The sequence below is a fragment of the Paramormyrops kingsleyae genome, chromosome 4 (assembly GCF_048594095.1).
Source record: "Paramormyrops kingsleyae isolate MSU_618 chromosome 4, PKINGS_0.4, whole genome shotgun sequence".
NCBI classification, from domain to species: domain Eukaryota; kingdom Metazoa; phylum Chordata; class Actinopteri; order Osteoglossiformes; family Mormyridae; genus Paramormyrops; species Paramormyrops kingsleyae.
In genome coordinates, this window is record NC_132800.1 from 17,300,127 (window position 1) to 17,318,086 (window position 17,960).

Genomic DNA, 17,960 nt, shown 5'->3' on the forward strand with positions numbered 1-17,960 from the left:
CATAGACTAAAAAGTTCAGCATTAATCTGATTTAATGCCACATAAGCTAGCTGGGAGACAGAAACTCAGCCAATGGCAACCACAGCTCACTGAGTCCGTCAGCAAAGGGTTAATGCTTCTCAGCATTTTATGGAGGAGTCTAGGAATCATTTGACACTCGACTGTTTCATGACATATTAATAAGGAGCAATAAGGTCTCATTTTTAATATCACTTGTGACTGACTCCAGCACTGTGAGATGTAAACAGCATCTTCCTCGCGATATTGCATCATAAAATTCATAGATTTTATCTCCCTCATCACACAATGAAGCATACAGCTTATATATTCCCCTTTAAAGATATGTCTTACTCCTACCTCATTAGGAAATAAATCATACAACTTGACATTTCCCTGTTACATATTAATTCACTGGTCGCATCATCGACTTGCATCTAGGATCAGTGTTGATATTTTCCAAAGTGAATGTTTAACGTTAAAATTAAGACTATATTCCTCTTCTAAATGGTATTTGTGTGCCAGTAAGAATGGCTGTTTTATTTTCATGCTTCCAAGTTAAGTAAGGGATAATGTACAGGCAGCCGGTAGTTATCGCAGAAATAAGCCCCGACAGTGTGATCAGGACCCGACGCGAGGCGGATGGTCTTGTATCACACTGAAGGGGTTTATTTCGCGATAACTACCGGCTGCCTGTACATTATCCCGCTTATTACACGGCTACTTGCCACATAAGGAAAAAAACTGGACATGAATATGAATTTGAAACATTTTCTTGGCATATTTGTTTTAAATTAACATTTTTAAACGGTAATCTTTGTTGGCGCGGAGGGATTTTAAACATACAAGTAGTACCGGCTATGCGTTATTACTTTGGAGCGGTTATTATTTGAAAAGAACGAACCTGCAAATGTCTCAACTGACCAATCAGAATCAAGCATTCCAGAGAGCCGTGTAATAAGTTGAAATAATGTGTCTGATATGGAAACGTAAAATAACACAATCACGAAAACTGCTTGCTAAATCATTGTTAACAGTTTCCTATTCAAATATCTCCCTCATCAAATTGATAACAAAGTATATTATTAAAGTGCTATAATTGGTATGTTTATGCCAAGTTTTGGGGAGAGTTTATTGTCTTGTCACTGTGGGAAGCTGAACCACAGCAGGGATGTTAATGGAACCAAAATAAGAAATGTAGTTATCCGATTATTTTCCTGCTGTCTTCTTGCAATGAAGTTTATTTTTATGATACATTTGAAATACTGGTGACACTTATAGGTTATCGTTGCTACATTATCCGCCTGGATTGTTATCAGCGCCATCTCACCCCAGTTAAATGCCACAATGGTTTTGTCATATTAGCCTCCAGTGCAGGCCTGGGCAATTATTCTCTGCAGAGACCAAATCTGAGCTTTACCATTTTTTAAATCATTATAGTCACGCCCCATGAAAACTGCAATAATAGACTTATCAATTGTCCTGTTGCCTTTTAAAAAAAAAAAATGCATGAAGAAATTAATATAACTAGTGCATTTTTTTGTGTTCAACTTAAATATCTATTATTAATTCAAAGAAAAATTTGTGAGCAAAAACCTTTTCCTCACCGGTGTTTTGATCATAACTTTTTTGGTTTAATTATTCTAAGGATTGCATAGCTTTTGCCCAGGTCTGTTCTAATGTGAGACCAGTTACAGGGTTTTGGATGAATGAATAAAATATAAAATGTAAATGACAGACACAGACACAGACAGTGTTTGGCTGTCATATACACATTCACTGGTTACAGGTGGAGTCTGTGTAAGAGCAGGACCCTTCCTATAGGGTGGGGTGGTCAGTTGGTTCAGATCCGATACTGGAGGTCACTGGTTCAATTGAGCAAGGCCCTCAGCCCCCAGCTACATAGGTCACCTGCTGACCCAGCTTCCTCAAAAAAATGTGCGTTGCTTTGCACAGAAGCATTTACTAACTCAATAAAGTATAAATGGCTCAGCTATAATAGGAATTTAAATTGAAGATCATTTTCATGACAGCATGACATTTACATTACGCTCAGTTTATTGTATCTCAAAGCTGTGCGTCAATGATGATGGGAGTTTTATTATTAATACCATAGTACAGCTAATACTAATACCATTGTACAGCTAATACTAAAACCATAGTACAGCTAATACTAATAACAAGAGCAACTTAGAAAAGTTTAGGCTGACACAAGAGAAACTGGATGGATGGATAGATATGTAATGGAGTATAGGTTGTGATCATGTTTCATTAAATGGCATTCTTGGATTAGAGTTTTCCCCATAGAAATGAATGGAGAGTCCCCACAAAGATATAATTACAAACCTGTGTGTGTGGGTATGTGTGTGTATTTGTGTCTGTGTGTATGTGTGTGTGCCTGCCCATGTATCCACTATTTAAACTTGTTCTTCATAGTCACGTTTACTCCAAAAATACTACCTAGCCCCCCCCATATCTCCTGCTCGCATCCTACAAGGCAGCGGTGGGTGTCCATGCTGAATGACATTTACATTGCATTTACTTTGCGTGTCCTGTAAGGGGGCTGTTCTGGCCCACAATGCAACTAGGCAAACAGAAGTAAAAACATGGTATCTGATTTTTACTCTTCGAAATTGTTTTTTCGGAAACAAATTATACAAACTGTGAAAACCCCAAGTGCCTCAGGTTGCCCTTTTCAATATTCCCTGGTTTTCACATTGTGCTTCTTGATATTTAGGAAAAGTACAATTAGTCAATAAACTGCAAGGCTCAGTATGTTAATTGAACAGCCACCATAATCCAACATGATATATAGCTGAGAAAACAGGGTCAGTCAGTCCCTGGAGCACTTTTGGGTTAAGGGTCATGGCCAATGATCCAACATGGATATTTCACTGCTGAACCTGGAATTTGAACCAACAACCTTCTGGTCACAGGCGTGGAGTACCGAGCCCACTAGGTCGGATGCCACTTTTATAGAATATATGGCAGGGGTCCACAATTATTTTTTTCCATCAGTAACACAAAGACAAAGTCCACTGCATCCAGTGGGATTGATTGCATGGCCCAGATTCAGTTGTACTTTGGTTGGATAAGGACTGGAGTCCGCTAACTGGTAACCACTGGAATATAGTATCATACTATGTATAAATAGTTCAGTTTTTTGAAAAATCAATTTCCTTCATGTTGTCAAAGAGGACTGAGTCTTCACAACATTTACCATTGCAAGAAATGGGAACCTTAGACATGATACGTTATCACCTAACTATCACTGGGAAAAAAACTTAACAAGGGTTAAATCTTTTCCTTTCTGTGCTATATTTGAGGAGCTAGGAGGACTTGTTGTTTCATTATGTCCTGCCCTCCCTCTCCTCTTATCACAGTAACCCGCTAACTTTTAGCATTTTAGTGTTTTTTAGCATTGTTAGCATTTCTATCATTTTTAGCAAGTTTGGCATTTTAATAATCTGTAGCGCTTAAGAACTATTGGTTAACACTGTCCGTTGTTGGTGTTTCAGCGTCTGTACACAATATAACCCAATGCAGCCAAAGAGTCCCGGAGTTCCTGTGAAGCTGTGACTCACTGGTGAAGTTTGCTGGCGTGATGTTTAGCGATGTCGCCGAGTAGCCACAGGATGACTCACGGTCACTCCTTGGTTGTACACCACATGGGACTGTCGCTCTGCATCACTCCTGAGGGGCAATAACCTGGATTTGTTCCTGAATCAGCACATTTAAAGCTCTGACTGTATCGCAACCGATATTAATGCAACGAAAAACATTATCGAGCTTCTGGGACAGCGGTTAACGACCGACCATCACCTGCTTCAGCCACCATCTTTCCAAACACAGAAAAATGCGTGAGTTTATGTTGGTTCAGTTAAAAGCTGCACAGTCCTCTCTCTGCGAGCATTTAGTCAGCATGTCTGGCATAAATCAGATCATTAAAAATGAGACTGGAGAAGATGGTGATGGGGGAGATACACAGGATGATTACAGGATTTTTTTAAGGTGTGGGACATAAGATGGGCCATAATTTATACAGAGGGGCCCACTTTATCATTAACAAATGACATGTGTCGCATAGGTGAGTGACAGGAGAGGGGGCACTTTGGGGGCCAATCGGCTTTCATCTGGAGCCAGTGCCCTTGTGGCTCCGCCCCTGAATGCGCCCCTTATGGTACAACCTGTACCTCTATGGAGAATGTGGTATCCACCAGGGCAGATGTGGAGGCTCTTTGAAGAAAGACTGTTTAAATCCCAAAAGACATATATCACCTGGCTTAAAGTAGTCTGGGAAAAGAAACGCTTTCAAAGTAAATCCACTTGATAGTCTGTCATACATGCGTTATATTTCCTGCGATTTGTGTAGTTCAACAGGTTCTTCATCCATCCATCCATCCATTCATCTATCCATCCATCTTCCAACCACTTATCCAGTTCATTACATGAATTTTACTCAGTAGATGCTTTTACCCAAAGCAACACACAACTGAGAAAGCCGGGTCAGCCTGTCCCTGGAGCAACTGGGGGTCAAGGGCCTTACTCCAGTGTCCAGTGGTGACATCACCTTTCCAACCACGCAATTCCATCTCTAGGCACAGGCTCACACACTGCAGGGGATTCAGAGTCACTGACTCACCTAACTGCATGTTTTTGGACTGGGGGGGCAGTTAGGCACCTGGAGGAAATCCCACACGACCTGGGGACGGCATGTAAACTCCACACACACACAGGTGGGCGGTATATTTCAGCAGGTTAGACCATGAAAAACCTGCTTCATTGCTGGGTGATAAAGGTTTTTAGATTTAGGACCCAGGATAATGATGCAGTGAAAATGATCTGAAAGATGAAAGCGTGGATTGAACCTACAAAACCCACATGACATACAAGACCGAAGCAAATGAAAATGATGCCATATGATGACATTCATACAATGACATTTATATGTGCTAAAACATTTGGGAATCTGTCTGAAGCAATGAGGCATGTCAGTTGTCTTTTGAGACATATGCCAAAGCAATGGAGAAAAAACGTAAGTTTATGTAGCTTCTCAGTATATTAATATGACACTGTATACATTTGTGCAGTTCATCCATCCATCTGGGTGTAATATACTGCAGTAATAACCTTTTCCTGTTCCCTTTAGCCCTGAGTCCCTAGTGCGCGTGTAATCAGTAATGGCCGACACCCGGCCCTCGTCTTACCCTCGTCATCTGTGTAGGTGTGTGCCTGCCCTAACCCTGCTCTTCGGTTGGTCATTGTAGGTTGTTACCTGATTGTGTCGTTTCTCGCTGTTGGACTCCATGTGTCCCTCAGTATTTCCCCGTGTTTACTTCGATCTTCGTTAATTCTTCTTTTGCCTCAGGCCATTTATTTATTTATGGCTCTGATGAGTTGACTTTTCGATTTCTCTCAATTGCTTTGGCACATTTCTTGAAACATGCTTAACATTCTCAAGACTATAAGAGCACTTCTCCAAACAGTCCATATACATAGGACAACACTATGGTCTAGCAGCAAAAGTCTGTAACGCAAAATAATGAACTCATGTCTCAAAAGCGAATAATTCCAATGAATTAGTCAGTGCCACCAAAAGTACAATCTGCATCATTTTAACAATGAGCATCAAAATGCTTAGATATACTGTCAGTATGTCAATGTAAGTATGTCAGTGTAAGTATGTCAGTGTAAGTCTGCTCCTGAGCTCCACAATGCTGAATGATAGTCAGTTCCCACTTTCTCATTGTCGCTGACTGATCATTTTTCATTAGCAAACTGTTACTTATTCATGTCATTGACACTAGTTGCAACATTACAAGGCTCTACATTCAGTTCTTTGGCAGGACAAAGCACTCACAAGCACATGTAACGTCCTCAGATCTCAAGACACAGTACAATTGCAAACAAAAAAGTCACACAGCACTGTATAACACAAAAACAGCAATACAAGAACAACACAATCATGTACTGAATCAACAATGCCAGATCACCGCAGTTTGTGGAATATTTTTTAATCAGTTTGACAGCTTGGTTAACTGTTTTGCATGTGGTGAATAACACGATAATCACATACATATATAGTTCTGGATGTAAAATTATTACAGTGGGAACCTACATAGTCTCTTTTGGCCCACAAGACTAAAGCAACCGATAATTGTGCCAAATGATGACAATTGTACAAAACCATTTGCATACATGTACCAAAACATTTGGGAATTTCTGTGAAGCCTTGAGAAATTATGTTGTGCTGTGCAGAAGTGGACATTATGGTGAGGGGATTGTACTTGTTTTGCAAATGTTAATTGTCATTTGAGAAATGCTCCAAAGCAATTGAGTAAGACTGCAAAAATAAGGTCCCCATTCTGCTAGGCCGCACCCCATCTTATCATTCACCATGGCCGCGAGAATACTAAACATATTTCATACGATGTGGCAAAGCAATCGAGAAAACCTCTAACTATGTTTTATGCCATGTTTGGGCTGATCCCAGCTGTACCAGTTCCAGCAACCCAGCAAATGGGACACTTGTCAAGGTAATTTTGGATAAAAACAAAATGAAGGTTTGCAGAAAGGACAGGTGCCCATTCGGCTTGTCACACAGACACCTTCTCTCAGGGTCGCTGGGAGGGAGGCAGTTAATTCTCTTCCTGTCCATAGTGTTATTTATGCCAGAGTCAAGCCGATTAGATAGATACCCGCCTAAAGGAAATTGCAGGTTTACAGTAGCATATACGTTCAATAAAAAGACATTTAAAGAGTAATAAACATCCATCCATCCATTTACTGTATCCACTTGTCCTATTCAGGGACACAGAGGTCTGGAGCCTAGAGGTACAAGGCAGGGAACAGCCTAGAACAGGGTGCCAACCCATCGCAGGGCACACTCACACCATTCACTCACACAAGCACACCCACGGGTAAAACCAGTGAGCAGGTTTTTCCATGTGTGAGGCAACAGTGCTAACCAGTGTGCCAGAGCATCACCCCGACTAAAAAAACAGTAACAACACATAATAAACAACAGTAAACAGTAATAAATAAATAAATAGTAAGTAATAAATAATAAATATCAATAGTATTGCACAGTGGGTTGTACAGTGAATAAATTAATGTTCTCCTTGAAAAGTGCCTAAGCTGTTTGGATCCGTTCAGATTAACCGTGGAGCCCGTTGGTAAAATAAACTTCCGGGGCGTGTAAATCGCCGCGCCGTGCCGTTCACTGCAGTCGCGCTCCCGATTTCTGTCACCTTCATCTTCGGTTGCTCGGTCGATATCGCATCTCATCCGCGCGCGGACGCTGGCACCGCGGGTGGTGCGCGCCTGTGGGTTTTCCGTACCGGATTAACGGCAGGAAGGTGGATATGCATATCTGCCAACTGTTCTTTTAAGAAAGGGATTTTTAATCACTCTAAAATAAACACGTATAACCTAAATACATCAAGAAAATACACTGTTATAAACAGATGCTTATACACACATTTTTTTGAAATATACAATTATCCATCCATCCATCCTTTTTCCAGAACCATTTTCCATTACAGGTGCTTTGTTGTCCAGGAGCTTATCCCAGGAAACATTGGGCACAAGGCAAGGGGAAGCCCTGGATGAGGTACCAGTCCATATTATTCTGAATATATGTATTCACAGGATGATTGGTGATATAATACTCTTATTAATAGTAATATATTAATATAATACTTGTATTAATAGTTAATAACTAAAATCAGAGTCCATGTCTTCCTATGCATTACACCAATCACTGCTGCACATTTCCTCAGTATGTGGTTCAGCAGGTTAAGGTTCTATACCCTCTGATTGGAAGGTTGCTGGTTTGAGACCCAGCTTTGTCAGAGTAGTTGTATCTCTATTGACCCCTTAATCAAGACCCAATGTAATAAAAACCTGTTTTTTTATGTTGTGGGGACCATTTTTCACATCCGAACAAAGATCTGTGAATGCAATCAAAAAACTGAAAATGCCAAAAATATTTTGTTTGGTTACTTATGGTTAAGGTTCTTATTGTTGGGATTAGAGTTTTCCGCATAGAAATGAATGGAGAGTCCCCACAAAGGTGTAATTACAAACCGTCCGCTCTTCTCGTGTGCCACGCCCCCTCGTTAACCGCATGTGGATTCCCCGTGTTTACCAGCTGTTTTTGATCGTTGTCAATTAGTCCATTGTATTTAGTCCGTGTTTCCGTTTGTTTCCCCAGTCCGGTCATTGTATTGTCGATGTGTTATTGCCTGCCTTTTAGTTGGATTAAACTCCATGTTCCCCAATTCGCGGCTCCATTCGCCTGCTTCCACGTTGTCCCGTGACAGTGTGTGTGTGTGTGTGTGTGTGTGTGTCTTAAAGGAGAGCCTGATGGGATATGAGAACTCTAAAGCGTTCCAGCGTACTTGTGCAAATGACAAATAAATGGTCATTTCATTATCATCGTTTCACACGATACTTTAGGTGTGAACATTTCAAATCCATTTTCTGACCTGTAAAAGGTCAAGTATCTGAAAAGACACTGGGTTCTACACAGTGAATATTCTGTTTAATTAAAACTTTCCCTGCATGAAAGAAGACTAATGAAAGTGGGATTTCAATTTTGAGATGTTACACAACGTGACTGGTGCAGTAACAGCACCTGTGCCTTGATCACGGTTGATCTCAAGACTGTTTCTTGTTTAAAGAGGATAATACCTTCCCCCAGAGCAAAAGGGCATCAATAATGGGATTACAATTTATTATAAGAGCGGGGCAAACCTTTGATTTAGGCTCTTTGAACCAGCTCTAAATGCTGCTTTCATTACCTTTAAAACACTCCCTTAAAATCAGGGTCAGTCAATGAAAAGGGAGCTGAGAGGTTGTGCATTTGCAGGGGGGGGGGGGCGGGGGGATCACAGAGATCCTAACACACACCCCCAGGGAAAAGACAGCAGCTCTGGGGATGCTTGAGCATCTCATGCATGTCGATAACTGTGACTTCACTGGCATATTGGTGCTGCGTCCTCAGTCCATCTCCTACTTCATCTCTATTTGAGGGAAGGTTTAACGCACAGGACACAGCGGAATTCACAATGATAAAATGCAATCATTAGTAATAATGCTTTATTTGGCATTTGAACAAGTATATAGGAATTCTTTCACATATTTCACCCTGTTGTCCTTTGAGACACACACACACACTCTTAGTTGTCCATCAATACTTGCTCCGGGGGGTGAGGGGTAGAATTGGGGAGGGGGAGGCAATAGTTTTGGCGTTGGTGCCACTTCATATGGCTGTGGAGGCCCGATTCGGGAACCACACACTCGCTCGCAGATAGAGCCGACGTGTCCTGATGTTAGGATGGTGCCGACCACCCATTGGTGCCGTTTGACGCGTCTTTCTGTTCTTTTTTGAAGAAAAATGCTATTAATTTGTTCGGTTACCTGGATACAGATGGATTTCCAGGTTTGTCTACTAAATGCTAGTGGTTCAAGTTGGCTCGGGTTGGTGTTACAGCGCTTCAGACGTTTCTTAGTATGGTCCTTATAGTGCCTTTTTTGACCTCCAGCAACCCGCTTGGAGTTATACAGCTGCCCGTAAAGAGTTTGCCGGGGAAGACGAAGGCCGGGCATACGGATGATGTGGCCAATCCAGCGCTGATGCCTGTTTGCCGGCGTTGCTTCCATGCAGATGGTATTGGTTAATGATAGCATGTCCGTATGGGGGACTCGGTCTTCCCAAGATAGATTGAGAATTTTTTGCAGGCACCTAATATGAAACATTGCACACACACACACACACACACACATACGAAAGTATTGGGACAACTGGCCATTATACCCAGAGGAAGTTTTACAGCATCCCATTCTAAATCCACAGGCATCTTATGTAGTTGGTCCCCCTTTGCAGCTATAACAGTTCTCATCTGGGAAAGCTTTCCACAATGATTTCAGACAAATGCCATTCCCAAAGTGTTCCCACAAAGTTGGAATCATGCAGCTGCTCAGCCACGGAAGCCGATTCTATGAAGCTCCCGGCCCAGTTTTTCTGCCTGAGTAAATGCTAGAGGATGTTTGGAACTCTGTAGTTATTGAGTCAGCAAAGAATTGGTGACTTTTCCTCACTAAGTGTGTCAGCACTCCGTGGCCCTACTCTGCTATTTTATGTGATCTGCTGCTTCATGGATGGGTTTCTGTTGCACTTAAATGCTTCCACTTCCAATAATACAGTGGAATACAGTTGACAGTGGAATATCTAGCAGGGAAGAAATTTCATGAACAGACTTATTGCAGAGGTGGCATCCTATGACAGAACCATGCTTGAATTGACTGAGCTCCTCAGAATGACCCATTCTTTCACAAAGGTTTCTAAACCTGATTGCATGGCTTGGTGTTTGATTTAATACACCTGTGGCAATGGGTCTGAATTAAATACCTGAAGTCAATGACTAAGTGGTGTGTCCCAGTACTTTTGTCCATTTAGTGTACAGTGAATATACACACAAGGGAGAGGGTCAAGTTTGCTGTCAGATCCAGTGCCCCTGGAGCAATTTTTGGAGTTAAGGGTCTTGCTCAAAGGCCCAGCAGGGACGTGATTATTCTTTTGAATTTGGAGTTCAAACCTGCAAACTTCCAATCACAGACACAAAAGCTTAACTGGCTGAGTCATACACCAAGTAAAGGTGCGGCAGTGAATGGTAAAAAGCACCAGAAAACATGGACTGAATGACACTTAAAAAATGTTCATGCATAATATTTTAGCACCAATCATCCAGCCTTATTCAGTGAATAAAATTTAATCAGAATATTGTGGACTGGTATATGATTAGCCATCTGGTTGTGGGACTTGAACAAACAACCTTCTGAACCACATCTACTGTAATTATTGGGTTCATAATAAATTGTGTTCTAGAACATAATGGGCATAATATATTTCACCTAGTAATCTGCTAATATTTAATGTTTATTGCTGAAAAGGCAATAAACAAACTATAACAGAACCAAGTTCTATTAAATAAATTTAAACTAATTAAATATCTAAATAAAATATTAATCGACTGTCATATAATTTGAAGTATTCCCTCACATTACCATGCCCTGGAATATCAGGGCTTGATGACTTCATTGTAAGTATTATGGCCTCATAGTTCCAATGTTGGGGGTTTGAACCCTGACCTGCTCTGTGTTCTCTCGATAGTGGTGCAGATTTCCTCATGCAGTACAAGGAGCATCTTGGTCATGGGTTCTAATCCCAAGGTGCATGCTTAAATTGTAACATTTCCCCTACTCTAAGCTGTTTTGGATAAAGACATTGAATGACAGTTACTGTATCATGCTCATATCTTCCATGTTAATCGTAGATGTAATTCATGCGATTTTCTATCATGTATTTATTGTAAAGGATGTGTATTGTAAATGTTTCATTTTGTGAAATATCTTTTTATGGATGCATATCAGGAGTTTTTCAGTACCGGTAAAAGTCAAAATCTTTTTATTATTCCTTCTTCAGTGCACCATAGATTTAAGGACAGCACTCAATTCGGTAGAGAAATCCCTGATATTGATTGAATATGTTTTATTCCCATGCTTTTAATGAGCCCTAGGAGAGAAGCTACTTCCCTCATAGTTATGGGTAAGTTACTGTGCATTATTGTCATTTTGCAAAGTAGGGCCACTCTGTTGCAATGACACTCTGCAGAAACATTACCGATGATTCCATCTTCATTATCACCCCAGTGTATTGTGCAAACATCTTAGGCAGTCACAGAAAATGATGTTTAAAGGATCTTCATGTCGGTGTACAACTATGATATTATGTCTGTCAAAGTGTGTCAGCTTTGCAGCCACCGTCCAAAACACCCATGAAATTTTTGACGCAACCACTCCCCCACCTTGCTTGGCTAATCAATACCCCATTGGGTTAATTAACAAATCAAGTTAATTAATTAATTGAGCTGGTGGAGAAATTTAAGGAATACATAGAATGGATGAGGTGCCCCTGAGGAGAGGTTTGGGAACCAGAGTGGAGTTGATCTAGACATCCATCATATTCTATATCAGTAACTTTATGGAGAATAGAGGAAATTATTTTTTATTGTTACTGTTAATATGCATTTGTTATACTGTTAAATATATATATTTTTAGCAAATATACACTTACTACCAAGCTAAAGCATAGTTTATTGCACTGCCTAAGACTTTTGCACAGTATAGTATGCTGAAAAAATATTTATATGATTTTTAAAGGATGCCAGTCTTTATAATCTTTTCCCCGGCCAGTAAGTAAATTTATTATGTTTTTTTCTAATAGAATAGGTGATGAAAGGAGTGACTTGAAGTGTTGTGAGTCTACTTCTAATGCCACCTTGTGCATTTGTGACATGACTCAGTGGCGCCATCCAGAGGCCACACATTTGACCCATAAACTCTAAGAGGCTTCACGTAAGAGACTCGGATCCCAGAGTTGTACAATATGAATGAGCTTAATTTCTCCCTTGTTGTTTACCATAGATCACTCTGGCACATTCCCAGAGCGCCGAGAGCCCAGCGGTGACCACGGCCATATCTTTTCCCGTTTTCTTCCCAGTCCATAACAAACGATTTGCTGGAAAGGCAGAAAAACCAGCTTATCTCAGCTTCTTCCACTTACTACATAATAGCTAAACAATTACCCCTTGATGACACTCCTCGCCCACGTCCATCAGCTCTTTGACACCTGCATTCCTCCTCTGCTTTCTTACTGCGGATGAACTGAGAAAGAACGTGTAGTTTTTCGTCCAGGGAATAACCTACTAATGCCGCTAACTTGCTAGCAAATAATATACTACCGGATGCTAAGGATTCTAAAAATAGAACAGGTTTAAAATTAGCGTTGCCAGAGAAAGACCATGTTTTAGTTAAATATGATCTTACGATGTTTATGAAAATACTATATAAACAACAGTCGTTATAAACTTCAGCACCTTGTTTAGCTAACGCTACATGCCACGCGCATAGAAAATTTGCACCTACATTGAAAATGTTGATATTTTTCAGGTCAGAAAGCCACCAAGACAAATAAAAGAGGATTTGATTCCACTTTTATCTAAATACTTCACTACACAGGCTCCGAGTGATAAACAATGACTATTCTGAAAATAAATAAAAAATGAAACAACAGAAAACAGGCTAGTTAATCATTAGCACCCCCTGAGATAATGTGCTGGAAGCAGGGCTTGGGTATTTTAGTAGGTGTCCTCCAGCAGAAGAGACTTATATATTATTTCTCTGTTCTTCTTTCCAAGCGTCCTGCTATAGGTGGGGACTTAGTGGCGTTACATGCCTTTCTCTTCTTAATGATGAGCCTGACAGTATTCTAAGGATTTGTTAAGCCCAACTTACCACTCCAGGATCCCTAATAATGTAAATGGCAGAAATATATAGCACATTTTTCCAGTGTCAGGGTTGGGTGTGGAGATGGTCCATGGTGTGAGGTTGCTTATGACCAGGTTTATTGTTTACCCCACTCAAAAAATCCCTCCCCCCAAATGTTTTAAACATCCAGAGAGTAGATATGCAGCTTCAGCATCTCCTAAGTAAGAAACTTGTTTATCTAATATTTTGTTTTGTTTTGACTGTGGCCAACAGGGGGCCCCCAAACCTCCAGGGGCCCCATGCCCCATATGACAGGCCCTTTTTAAAAAGAAGTGTGGTGGATAGAAGTCCCTGGGCGAGATCCAGAGACAAGCCCGTCACTCACCTGCAAGCAGACAATTGGCAATTGCCAGTGAATTGGTTAATAGTCAATTACCATTCACTCATAATCATTTAGGAGGGCTGCAGGTTATAAAACAGACTCTCTGTGTTTATTAGGGGGATAGATTTGGCCTGCAGTTAAAACCAAGCTTGTAATAAAATCCCTGTTATGGCCTTTGAATCTCAGTGTCATTATGTTTTATGGAAGTGACTTTATCATATTCTATACAGTGAGCTTTGGAATCTAGTACAGCAGCATCAACAGCATATTAACATAATCTGAAAGTTAGTTATAGTAAGGCACAGTAAAATAGTCAACCTTCATTGTGGATTTATCTGCTGAGATCGGGAACATTCCTGCACCATGTGACCTGCATCACGTGATCTGAGAGTGCATTCAGCCTCCATCACATTAATCAGCTCTATACGATACATTCGGACTTGACCATCCAATTACTTATCAGCAAGCAAGAGAACGATTTTGAAGCCTGTCATGGATTTAATAGGAAACTAGCGAACAGAATCAGGAGATGCTTGAGACGACCATATTTTCTGCTTCTGGATGCTGTTCTTGCTGGAGCTTCTTAAATTTGCCGCAGGGCAGAGAGGGATCTGTGCTCTCTGGTGCGACAACATCACAATAGCCTGATCCGCCACAGACGAATCGACATTAATTTTTCATCGCCCTAGTTCTGTGGTATCTCTGAACTTTCGGAGGTATATCTTAGATAAGCAGTTAACATGAGGATTTAGGACAATTCAGTGTTGAAAATAATAGCTAAGCTTCAAGCTAGCACATAAAATTTCAAAACCTCAAAGCTCAGAGCTACGAGTAACGGATTCTTATCGATATTGTTATCTGCCGGCAGTTTCACAGCAGAAGCTTTCTGACAGCAGAAGTTACTGAAGCCGCGCCTGGGAAGTTTATACTCTGTGGCTGGATGGTATGATACTCGTGGGAAGTAGGACTTTCCTCACCCGATCTGTCGGATTTTCTCTACAATCCCTGCCAAAATGACAGCTTTCTTTAAATGTTTATTCGGGATGGTCTGTCTGTCCTCCCACATTGATTAATCCCACTTTCCTGGAAATGAACACCATTTTCCTAAATAGAGATCCAATTCCCAGCCAAGTCCCATTTACATGGTTATGTCCAATCAAATCCCTTGTTACATAGTTATGTCCAATCAAATCCCATGTTACATAGTTATGTCCAATCAAATCCCATGTTACATGGTTATGTCTCCTGTTCCAATCAGAGACAATTTCACACTATTACGAGATTTAAGTAAAGCCAAAAAAACCTAAAAAAATCTCATAACAAAATACCTTCCTGCCTGGATTACACAGAATAGATGCTTACAAAGTCTTGGTGGGGGGGGGGGTGGTCTTAGCAATTTTGGGACATAAGCTGTCTTCTCTGTGCTGTGATTATAAACCCAACCCACCGTGCTTCGCTACCTTAGAAATAAACTAAAGCGAGGAAGCCAAGTTCTATGTTTTTTATAATTTGTTTCTTTTCAAAACTGGGACAAATTCAAGGCTGTTCCCTACATCCCTGCTGTACACTGTTAAGTGGATTCGCTCTAAAGCAAGGCCAGCCTCTTCATCCAGCAAGCCCAGTAAAACCACATATATAAATTCCACAAATACTCTAAAACTGATATAGATCTTTCTCTACAGCTAGAAGCTGTATAATAAGCCCATTTCGATGTACTGGGCAATGGCTGAAGTGAAATGCAGAGCTTTTTTTCCAGCCCCTGCTTGAGATCCTTCTGCATGGCCACAGGTTTGCTTTTCTCAGGTTTTGGAAGTGAGGTTCTGGGGAGGATTAACCTATCTGGGGGCCCCTAGGCTGACATCAGCATGGGCACTCAGAGGTGGCTGATGTAACTAACCGGCCCATATTTCCCAAGACGGGGCGGGGGGGCTGATGTCTGCCAGGACCCTAAGCTGTAGCCTACAATGGCCTTTGCATTAATCTGCCCCAGTGTGGGTGCTATTTGTTTGCAACAGTTTTCATTAGCAGTAATGTAAGACGGGGGACATACTTCCCCCACAGTGATGTGCAATAAGATCCATGGATCCTGTTATAATTCGTTCTACTATTCGTTCCTCTTTATATATTATATTGCACTGTTATCATTTTGCACTGTGTGTATGCTGTACCGCTGGCTGAAGTGCTGCCGTTTACATTAATTTTCATTATCAGTAATGCAAGTGCCTTAAAACTGTCCTATAAGATTGAGCTCATCCTCCTTCCTCCTGTCACCATGCTCGTCGCAGAGGCTGTTGCAGAAAATGTACGGTGGCTGGATAATTTGATCGATACTCTGAGAGCAAAACTGCAGTTATAGCACACGAAGGGCCCATCGCTGAACACAGCAGTGGATTCACTACTGGAATTTGAACACTCATCTGTATCTGACATCTTTGCATTGTCTCCATTTATTGTTGCTTATTATTTACTATTACTCTTTGTCAAATTATTACTGTCTAGTCTACTGTTTAAACTACTGTCTAGACATTACTGTATAATCTACTGTCTTATCTATCTACAGAGCGATCCATCCACCCTGGACGGGACGCCAGTCCATCACAGGGCATGAGGCAGGGGGATGCTTCCATGTCCCACTCTCACCAGTGAGGAGAAGCAATTAAACAGCCAGTAGGACGTTGGGTTACATCTCTAGGTGTGTGGAGTTTAAGTCAAGGGAGGTGATGCTACGATTATACAATTTATTGACTGCAGCTAGGTTTGGTTACATTACCTACAAAAGGACATTGCTGCCTTAGAAAGGGTTCAATGTAGGGCTACAAGAATGATTCCTGGTCTTAGAGGAACTTCTTAGGAGGAGAGATAGCAAAGCTGAATCTGTTCAGCCTCGAGCAAAGGAGACTGAGGGGGGACATGATCCAGGTCTATAAGATTCTAACAGGTCTGGATGCTGTTCAGCCAAATAGCTACTTCAATATTAGTTTAAACACTAGAACTCATGGCAATAGGTGGAAATTAGCGGGAGAACATTTTGAACTGAATTTGAGAAAGCACTTCTTTACACAGCCTGTAGTTAGAGTATGGAATAGTCTTCCTGTTAGTATATTGCAAGCTAAAACCCCGGGTTCCTTTAAACTAGCGCTAGATAAGATTTTAACAGTTGAGTCTTCCCCAAATGAGCTTGAAGGGCCGAAAAGCTTCGTCTCGTTTGTAAATTTCTTATGTTCTTATGACACATGAATGGGCTACTAGTCCATCACAGGGACATTAATTCACACATTCATACATCCCATTAAAAAGAGATGGTTGGAGGGATATAGAACAATAATCCTATACACTAAATTTAGAACAAAGTTTAACTAATCGTCTTTATGTTTATGCCACAACAAATAAACTATAATTAAAATATAATTCAGATAGCTTGAAACTGGGCTTTTATTTTTATAGAAAGTGTTTTATTGTTTCTTATTATGAGGGTGCCCTCCAAATGAACTGTGGTAATCTGGAAAAAGCTTCCCCTGCCCCCCCACCACAATAATATGACATTACAGTTCAGCGCTATGTCAGCGTTTGGCTGTCACCCCTGTCAAAAGCGCGATATGAATATTCATATTCATAATAATCAGGGGCGGTAGGCAGTTCAGTGGATTAGGGCTGTGTTTCCCAATCCGGTCCTCAGGGACCCCAAACAGTCCTCGTTTTTGCTCCCTCCCATCTCCCTGCCAGACAGTCCACATTTTTGCTCCCTCCCATCTTCCAGCCAGACAGTCCACATTTTTGCTCCCTCCCATCTTCCAGCCAGACAGTCCACATTTTTGCTCCCTCCCATCTCCCTGCCAGACAGTCCACATTTTTGCTCCCTCCCATCTCCCTGCCAGACAGTCCACATTTTTGCTCCCTCCCATCTCCCTGCCAGACAGTCCACATTCTTGGGAGCAAAAAAACATCTGGGAGTGAAAACATGGACTGTCGGGGGGTCCCCAAAGACTGAGTAGGGAAGCGGTGGGTTAGGGCACTGTGCCTGTGATCGGAAGGTCAAAAGTTCAAATCCCAAGGTCATCAGAATGATGTCACTGTGGGCCCCTCCAACTGGTCCAGGGATTGTCTGACCTTGCTTTCCCAGCTGTATGTCATTTTGGATAAAAGCATCTCCTAAAGAAATAAAATGCAATAATACTGTAAATATAAATGTGTTAATGCCTGTTTTACCTCAGAATGTTGATCAAACATTGGCCACAAAACACAACATATG